Here is a 10,324-nt window from a genome sequence, read left to right as displayed (position 1 = left end):
TCACAAGGCACCGCCCCCCCTCTTTCCCCCCCCCCCCCCCCCCCCCCACCGCCGGCAGCTCTCTGCTGTGCACGCGCGCTTTGGCGCCTTCTGCGGGGCGGTGCGCGCGGCTGGAACACCCCCCCCCGCCCCCCGCGGGAGGGGTGTTCCCCAATCTCCCCTCCCCAACCCCGGAGCGGCCACCTGCAAAACCCAGTCTCTCGGGCGTCTGCCGCGAGGGCCACCCGGGCTCCAGCACGTGGCGGTGTCTGGGAGCTGCGCGACTCCCCCTCCCCCAGCCGTCTCCCGGCACAGAGGTGGAAACCCCGCGACCCAGTCACCGACCCGGGCCTGGTCCCGGCGCGTGCGGGCTGGGAGGGGGCATGACCCGGACAGTGCCTCTGCCATGTCCCGGGCAGCCGCGGTGGGCTGCTAACCTGGCGTCAGTCGCAGCAGTGGAGGACGCGCCTCTCCCTCCGGCCCCCAGGGGCGCGGGGGCAGAAGAGTGACCAGGTAGGACCGCGAGAGTTGCAGAGGCACACAGGCTGAGTCCTTACTCCTCCCACTCTCCCCTGCCAGCCGGTAATTACAGTTCTCAAGAACAGGGACAAGAGCCCTTGTCACTTCCCCAACTCTGCCCCTTGAGATAATGGGCCCAGCTGTAGTGAGGTTAGTGGAACATGTCCTGTGGAATACCTGTACAATGTAAGGCTACTGATAAAGCAGCTCTTGTTAGAGCCTGACGGGCTTCAATTTTATGCAAACGTCAGGAGGATGCACTCTTAAAAAAACAGAGGCTCTCTCAAGAATAGCCTTGTGGCTGGAAATGTGGATAAAATGAAATATGACTGGGGGAGCAACACGGCACAAAAAACATTTTATGGAGAATTCAACAAAAATTTAGTACATTTCTCAAGGTCCACAAAGAGTCACATTTGTTGCCTTTGCAACATTTGAGCCGTATCTGACTGAAAAATCTTCTCAGTTTAGATCGTGGGCTACTGAAACACTGCTCATCACTGATGCAACCAAATTTCTGCATGAAGGATTGAGTGCTGTGTGGGTTATTAACCAGCTGCAGGTCTGAGATGGGAGAAGCCAGTTTCTCCTTCAGCGGTGCCCTGTAAAAAGAGACTGGAAGCGACACCTGGTGGAAAGTGTAGCTAGCACAAGGGCGAGGCAGACAGATGAGACTAATGGTAATGAACCTATCACTGCAGCCCTGCAAAAGTCACTTTGAAGGCTCATGACTACAACTGAAAATTTTAGTTGGATATTCATCAGTCATTGTCCAAAATATGTTGTGCAATGTTAATCTGCATTATTAAGCACCTGCCACATTTCACTCTAGTGGTGACTGCATTTCAGTCATAGGCAATGTGATCTAAGGCTACAGCTACACTTACGAGACATCAACCCAGTCAGGGTCGATCTTCTCAGGTTCAGTTTCACGCTCCTAGTGGGGATGTGCAAAATCAAACTGTCAGGGCTCAACAGTCAATCCTTATGCTCTTCTCTTTATTGCGAGGAGTAAGGGAGGTCAATGGGAGAGTTTCTCCTGTTGATCTCCCTCAGTGAGGATGGCCAGATAAGTTGATTCTAGACAAGTCGACTCCAGTTACACAATTGTCATAGCTGGAATTGCATACCTAGGATCAACTTTCAGGTCTAGTGTAGACATACCCTAAATGACTCTAGGCATGTGGATTAGCAACTGGTTTACTGGATCTTTGGATAAGCTGTATAGGTGTGTGTGTATATTTAATGTCTTAGGACTTTGGATTGATAAATCTGAAAATACTGGAGAGATGTATATTAAACATTGAAATGACTAAATAAAGTGTTTTGTGTTTCCTCTCTGGGGTGTAGCGTGATACATACATGTAAAATTCTATTTCCTCAGTTGATCATACTTATTTTAGATTGATTTTTTATTGACCATTGGAGACTATTTTCTCAGTTCTCATTTATGACTGATCTAGTCATCAACTAGTGTACAACAAGTTTCCAGAGCATATATTACATTAGTGGTTTGTGTGTCAGTCCTTGAACACCTCCATTTCACATCTTTGACTAGGGCACATAGCAAGAAAATGTTTGTTTTCTGATGCTCCACCACATGGATAACAGAAAAAAATGCAACTAGAAAATATTTAAGGATCAATATCTGTGTGCTGTATTATGGAGAGACAATGTTTTTTCTCAAATATTTCTGTGGGAGTATATATGTATATATATAAGTTCTGATAAAATGAAGTCAGAGTTGTTTAATTGTTAGACTGGCAGGCAAATAGTTCAGGATCCGGGCTCTGTTCACTTCTAGAATTGATGTGTGTGTCAGTAAGAACATCACTTAAATATGTCAGAGGCTTAGTTCCCTGGGCTCTTTCCATTAGAACTCAAACATTTTTTTCCCCATTTAATTCTAGAAGAGTGAATTATTTTCTAAAGAATAAGTTATTCCCCCAAACTTGTAAACCTGTGGTGTCCTATAGGAATTCAAAGATAGCCACACTTGTGGTTGTCGTCTTTCCATATTACCACATTCACTCCCCTCTCGATAAATGCCATCCCCCAGAGCCAGGCACCCCCAGCCCCTCCCCATTCTAACTGACTGACCTCTTCTAGAGCCAGGCTTTCCCAAACCGCCGTTCTAATTTAATGCTGGTGACTCACCAGAGCTGCCACTGGATTTGCTGCCGAAGCCACCGCTGCTGGAGTTGCTGCCGGGGCCACCACTGCAGCCGTCGTGCACTTCTCCCACCAAGCAGCGGGGTGTGTTCACAGAGAGGGTGGACTACACTCCCTGCATGTGGCTCTCAAGAGGAGCCACAGGTTCCAAGAGCTGCATGTGGCTGGCGCGATGTATTTGCCACACCGCAGTATCCTGTTCACCACATGTGGCAAATGTATTGGTCACCACAGTTATAAACTGTTTAGATTGCATCTGGTGAAAGGTTCCCAATAAATGTAAAGTACTGTCAACTGCAGCCCTCTGCTGGACTGAATCAGAACTACTCATTTTAATGATCTAAGAGGGCTAGCCATGTTAGCTTGTAGCTCCACAAATAACCAGCCATCCTGTAGTACCTTAGGCTGCAGCTACACTGCCCTAAACTTACTACACAAATTGCATATCCTATTTTGAGTGTATTTCAAAATAGCCTATTTTGACATTTGGCACTATCTACACAGCCCCAAATATTGAAATACTGTGTTATTTCGCAGCATCCCTTACTCCACGTGCAACGAGGTGTACGGCCATGCCAAATAGTGCTTCTGTTATTTTGAAAAATACATCAGAATAACAGGTGTATTTTATTGATGTGGAGTATCCCAAAATAGCTCTGCAGTGTAGTCATAGCCTTAGAAACTAACCAATTTATTAGGTCTTGGCCCATGAAAGTTCACTTTAATGAATTTGTTTTAAAAAATCATAGGCTCTATTCCACTAACTTCTAGTAGAAATTCATTACATTGATTTCAGTTGGACTTAAGCACACATTCAGGCAATTGTTACAATATTACTTGGGAATGTTTCTTTGGCACAGAGGGAAGCTGGCAAATGCACTAATTAACTTAAGGTGCTGAGCTTATATTTCGATTTAGTGACAAATAAAATATATTAGTCTTCATGATGAACAACCTCAAAAGGTTATGAGTAAGGGTACGATTTTGTCAGTTATGTTTAGTAAAAGTCATGAAAAAGTTATTGCCCATGAACAGAAATTCACAGAAGCCTTCAATCTCTCTATCATTTTATTAAAATAATGGGTTGATTAAAGGTGGACGACTGAAGACCCAATCCCCTGGTGGTAGGAGTGAGAACCCCAAAACCTCCCACAGGAGCTGAGAGTTCCAAGGCCCTTGCCCCCATGGTAGCTGAGAGCTCTTGGATCCCTACTATCCATGGCAGCTGTCAGCTAGAGGGTCCTTACCACCTGTGGTGGCTGAGAGCCCCAGGGCTGGTACCTCAGAGTTTTGGGGCACTTGTCACCTGCAGCATCTGACAGCTCTATGGGCCTGGAGCTGAAACTGAAGTGGGAAACATGAGAGACATCTCTGGGAGGCCCAGAATCCATGACTTCCATGATAAAATCTTAACCTGAGTTATGAGATTTGCTCTGGAGAAGCTCTCCCAAATTTGAATGTGTTTCTGAAAGTATCAAGGTCCTTTTTTTCTCTTCTTCCAGATGCTGACCTTTCTCCATCCATTCTTCCAGAACCGGATCCTTAGGTTATCTCCCATTTTTCCATGAGCCCTCAGCAATTCAACTCCCACTGCCTGACCCCAACAGCTCTCTGGACAACAACTTTCTCAACCTCTTGGTTCTCCAGTCTACTGCCTAGCTCCTCAGCAGAGGTTTTCCCTGCAACAAAATACTAATGGGTTCCCACTATGAGTTAAGATTTCATCAAGGCCTCAACCCAGATTCTCTCTTTGCCATGCTCTGGCTGGTTACTGTACTCAGTTATCACCTGGGGTATGGGTCCTCTTGGTCAAAGGTACCTCCACAAATCATAGGTAAGTTTGGGGATTTTAGGGCTTGTCTAAACTGGCAAGTTACTGCACTGTAACTTTCTTAGGGATATGAAAAAAAACATCCACCCCTCCCTGCAAACACACCCAGCACTAGGAGCTATGCCCCTCACAGAGGTGGTTTACATAGTGCGCTGGGTGAACTGCCTCTGAACTTTTACAAACTTTTGTGTATTCAATTCCCTTGAATTTGGGACTGAAGTTTGGGGCATTTCTTATTTTATCTGACCTGGTTTGCCTTGCTTCTGTGTTTATGTGCTTGTGACTCCGTATCTCAGAGTAGCACCCTGGAGTCCCCTGTTCACTACTGTTATATAATTACAATATGGTCAGGACAAAACATGCCACGAGGGATGTCATTTTAAAATTCTTGATCTGTTGAAGATTAATAACCTGTTGGATGGTGGGTGCTGTCATTGTGTTTGAAGCTATAACGTATAGGTTCAACCGCTGTGGTCCAGACTTCCAGAGTCTGGTACCATATGTGGTCCAGTATTCCCCTGGTACTCCTGGGCTGGAGCACTCATGGGAAAAAGCCAGGCCCCATGCTCAGCAACTCCTCCCCCACCCGCCCAAAGCTTCCTGTGTGCTGCAAAAATAGCTCAAGGAAGGAGAAAAGGAGAGGCGTGGGGATGGAAGGACACTTGGGGGAAGAGGTGGCTGTGGAGTCCCATGGCTGGGCACCAGAAGTGCAGCTCTGCAGCTGGCAGAGGGGGCAGGGAGCGCGGTCCTTTGGCCATGGGGCTCATTGCACTCAGATGCTGCTGCATTTCTGGGACTCTACATTCACCCTGCCTCTTCCTCTGAGTGCTCCCTCCCAGTCCTCATGCTGTCAATGCCAGCTCCTCTACTGCCACCACAGCAGAGTGCCACTGACGGTGACAGCAGAGAGGCTGGCATTGACCTCCCTTGATCCAGCAGATTTCCTGATTCAGGACCTGTTAGGTCCCAAGGGCGCAGACCAGGCTGGTACAACCAGTATTGCTATGTCTGTGTTACTGAAGTATGTTACGAGGTTAGGAACATCCATAACCAGCCTTTCATTTACAAGAAAGGAATAGACATCACCTGCTAGATGGTCATTAATGGCTCATCAATTCACTTTCCCAGAGGATTTTCTGAGAGGGCACATATGCCATGGGGGCGGGCTAGCCGGAATCACAGCAACGATCTTCCTACCAGTGAGAAAAAAAAATATGAAAGATGACATCATCACTTGGCCTTTCCTATTCTCCCCTTTCCTGTCTCACCCCCTACCCCCACCATCTCAACACCTGGGAGAACATCTGTAAGAAAAAGACTTTGAACCAGGGAAAGTTGGTCACAGGCTGGTAAGTGGTCCAGTCTGTGTGTTGAAGACCCATAACCATCTGTTAGGTTGCTTGAATCAAATCTGGCTTTCTCGGCTGTGTTTCTATCTTTGTTTCTTAGGTAACCAACTTTGATCTCTATGCCTGCTACTTACAATTGCTTAAAATCCATCTTTTTGTAGTTAATACATCTGTTTTATATTTTACCTAAAACAATGTGCATTGGGTTAAAGTCTGAGGGAATCTCAGCTCAGGTTACAAAATGCATGTCCACTTTCCTACGAAGAAGTGGTGAATTGGGTAATAAGTTTCAGATGTAGAGCGACAGAGAGATAGCCAGCTACAGGACTGCTTTTTTGTTCAGCTGTAGAGTGGCGTTAGTCTGTAACCACAAATAACAAGCAGCCCTGTGGCACTTTGGAGGCTAACAAATTTATTAGATCATGAGCTCATGATCGAATACATTTCTTAATCTCTAAGGTGCCACCGTCCTGCTTATTATAGGCAATGAGTTTACACTGGCCAGGCCTCTGACAAATGCAAGAGACTGCGGTTCTGGTGTGTAAGACTAGGGAGCAGAGGGGAATTGGCTGAAGTCTCTCTCTGTATTGCTGTTTCATAAGTGGCTGGAAGATCATTCATGTAATTCAGGTGTGTCCCTGCCTGTGGGTGGCTGTGTAAGTGCAATGCCTGTCAGAGGTTTGTAGCACGACGTCAGCACCACAGTGGGAGAGGCAGCCCAGGTTGGTGCCTTTGTAGGGCTCTGCAGTCCCACAGCCCAGTTTGTATCCTGGCTACCCTTTCCCAGTACTTTGGCAGCTTCAATCTATAACCAGTTCATCGTAACCATTATACAGATTGCACATTTATCAGTCTTGTCTCTCAGCCTTTTACCTCTTTGGATTCATTGTTTTCTCCTATGGTTCTTTTTTTGAGAGTGCAAGTTGTGTTTTAATGTTTCCCAGTAGCCTGTCTTAGAACTCCCTCTGCTGGTAAAACATTAGGACACATACAGTTTGCATTTGAGTTAAAATCATTGTGCTGGGATGGATCAGTCATAATTTTGTCCAATCCCATGCTTAACATACCCTCTGTCCAGACAGCATCAAACGCATAGAAGTTAAATCAAGATTTAATATTTTTAATATACACATATTTTCAGATGAACCAATTGCACCATTACTCATAACACCTAATAAAGCTCACCACCTAATAAATTATTTTGTTAGTCTTTAAAGTGCTACTGGACTACTTTTTTTTTTCATTTTATTAAATGCGACTGTTCAGCAGCTTTGCCCAATAGGAGTTCAAAGATTGCCACACTTGTGGTTGGCATCATCTCCTATTTGCCACATTCCCTGCGCCCACCCCGGCCCTGTAAATAAATGCCCTTCCCCTCCCCCAAAGCCAGGCACCCCCTAGCCAAGGGCTCAGCACCCTTTCTAAGGCAGAGTGCCTGCCTAGATCTCCCCACCAATCTGCCCTGCATCCCCCATTACCAGTGGGGGATCCATTGCAGGAGGCTCTGGCCTTGGCCTGGCATTCCAGTGGGGCCCCGTGCCAGGGGCTCAGGCTCCAGCCCAGTAGATTATTAATAATAAAACCAAAGATCTTGTCAGATTCAGACCCTTGATCTGCCTGTGCTGAATTAACCTGTGTGAGTGGAGAAACAGTATTTGGAAGGAAGATTTACCTTTAATGTTGTAAGTGAGTGTGATTATTTCTCTATCACTATCCTGCTTTCATTTCCTTTCTTTCCCCTTAGGAAGGCAGATTACACAGTCTTCCAGATCCTGGGCTGCATTAGAGTCAAGGAAACCAGCCACAGAAGACTGCATGGGGCAAGAACTAGAGGTGCAGGGGGAGCTGCAGCAGCCCAGGCTCCTAATTGCCACCCCACATGCCCAGCTGGCATCCCAGCACACCTGTAGTCTGGCTGATCACCCCATGAGCTAGGGGGCCCTTCTGCTTTCCTTGTGTGCCATTGGCCCATCTGCTACCCCCTTCCTGGCTGACAACTGCTCGTCCCATGCACCAGGGGCTTCTGCTGTCAGCCCCATGCTCAGGGTCCCATCTGCCAGTCCCATGTGCTGGGGCTTTGCCCCAGCCTTATCTGGGGGAGGGGGTGGACAGGATCTTGGGAGGATTTCAGCACCCCCACTCTTTAAAATGTTCCCATGCCACTGGTGGATTGCTCCTCACACAATAAAACGGTCAGGTAGTCCAGAGCTACTTAAGCAGGCCCTATGCTACTCCCCATCTCTGCAGGCAGTGAGATGGCCGGGGACGCACTGCAGAGTGTCACTAAGCATCAGTGAGTTCCAGGCAGTGTAACACCAGCTGGAAAAACTGGCAGCTGGCACATCTTTGGTATAGCCAACCGTTGGCAATCAAAAGTCATGAGTCCCTCCCACTCCCAGAAAAACATGGAAGTGTCATACAATTCATTATATATATGTAAAAAATAATAAATATGCGACTATTTGGTTGCTTTCTTTTTTATGAGTTATTCAGGTACATTTCGATCACGTTTCAGCTTTTCTCTGCTACCCTAAGGGCTACAGATGTGTTTTTATTTGTCTGAGTTTTTTAACCAGGAGCAGAGATCCTCATGCAATCTCTTGCTTCCAGCTCCATGGGCTTTAAGTAAAATGCTGAATATTGTGAGACATATTAAAATCAGGAGAGGGGACAACACTGCAGCTTAGAGCAACCAGTGGTTCTAAGGTGCACTCAGAAATTTTGATGATCAGAGGAAAAGGTGGGTTTAAAGTCTCCCCTAAACACTATCCACTTTCTGAGTAAGCCAATCCTTTCTCATCACATCTGAGGATCCAGATGGTCCAGTGTCTTGTCTCCATTTGCCTTCCTCCGATTGTCAGGCCTGTAAAAGAGCTATCTAATCTACTAGTCTGTTACTAGAGTGTTCTGAAACATAACACTCTGAAACTGCAGGAACTTTTCTTTAAAAGGTTCTTAGTGGAAAAATAAATATTAAAAAAAACTATAAGTATGTTATCATTCACACAGATCACCTTCCCCCCCCACTCCACTCTCTGATTTGCTCACCTTGATCATTTTTTTCTGATTTGTCCTCCTTGATTACTGTTTTTGGTTCTCTGTGCCTTAAATATTGAGTCTGTTCTGGTCTGGCTATGGTCTGAAGAAGTGGGTCTGTCCCACGAAAGCTCACCTAATAAATTATTTTACTAGTCTTTAAAGTACTACTTGACTGCTTTTTGTTCTTTTACAAAGGTGCAGTTAGTCAGAGACTGAGAAGACGTAATAGCTCAGTTTGTGCAGAGCCTATATTTTTCATCTCCAAAGCCTAAGCCAATTTAGTTATAACTTTTCATCTCTTCCATCTCCAAAGCCTAAGCCAATTTATTTATAACTTTCTGGGTAAGCCACTAGGCTGCACGGCTTTCAGTGAAAAGGGAACAATGGAACAGCAAGGATTCTCAAAGTCCGACTCTTTTTCGTTTCACAAACCTCACATTTGAGCACATCATCACTGTGCTTACACTAATGGACTGTGTAACTAAGCAGAGTGCAGACATCATGCTAGGAAAGCTGCTGGTGGCCTTTCACCTATCTGTCCAATGCGTGGATGATGTATCTGGAATCTTGAGATAAATAATACCTGGCATGCCGGCGACAGAGTTCCTAAATGTATTAAACAATCTGCCAGTACACTTTCATGGGATGATAGTCTCCTTTAGATTTAAAAACAGATGTTACTTGAACCAATGAAGGTCTGGCCATGCCCACTTTTCTTGGATGTGACCCCTACATGTGCCAGGAGCAGGATGGCATAGTCGCTCCATGTGGGCTGTGTGCCACTGCAGGAATTTCCAGTATAGGCACTCCTCGAATTGGAGAATGAGGCCCTATGTTTTATTATATTCCACGCAGCAACGTAACAACCACAGGTATCAGTTTTCTAATATTCAGCCCCTGTTGTGCTTGTGGAAAAAATATTTGCCCTCTGTTTCTAAACTGCTAACACCCTATCTCAAAGCCATTTCTTTGTTCAGCATGAAAGGAAAGGGTAGCCCCTGTGCCAGAGGGACAGACAGACTCACAGCATTGTGGAAGTGAAAATTGTATTACTGATAAACTCTATTTGTGAGAGTGAGAGGAGGAGATGGAGGAAATGCAAATAACCAGAGCGTGGGACACAGGCAATGCATCAACTTGCCAAAGCTGCAAGTGTGCTAGAAACATAGTCATGACAGACTACTTGGGTTTATCCAAGATGCGGAAAGGAGACATAGAGTTTGAGATACAGCAAAGTCATATGTCACCATGGTGGCTATGGCCATGACACAGCATGGGCTGGCCCTTTAAGGCTTAGGCTTAGCTGTATCTCTGCCTAGTTATCCAATTGCCTGTGATGGGCTTGAGGTAGCTTGCAGGTTAGGTAGGTGACCATATCTCCCTGTCCCAAATACAGCACAGGGGAACATAGGGAGGAGGGGTGGCTCATCCCAGC

General features: G+C 46.0%; 1 long non-coding RNA gene across 1 annotated transcript; it reads left to right on the top strand.

Annotated features, from left to right (window-relative positions):
• Positions 1–68: 68 nt before the first annotated feature.
• LOC142013193 (uncharacterized) lies at positions 69–9,026 on the top strand. Its single transcript, XR_012645579.1, has 3 exons — positions 69–492; positions 4,173–4,504; positions 7,595–9,026. It is a non-coding gene; the product is annotated as an uncharacterized LOC142013193 (long non-coding RNA).
• Positions 9,027–10,324: the final 1,298 nt, after the last annotated feature.

Source organism: Carettochelys insculpta, chromosome 5, assembly GCF_033958435.1.
Source record: "Carettochelys insculpta isolate YL-2023 chromosome 5, ASM3395843v1, whole genome shotgun sequence".
Classification (NCBI taxonomy): Eukaryota; Metazoa; Chordata; order Testudines; family Carettochelyidae; genus Carettochelys; species Carettochelys insculpta.
This window is presented reverse-complemented; position numbering and strand designations above follow the sequence as displayed.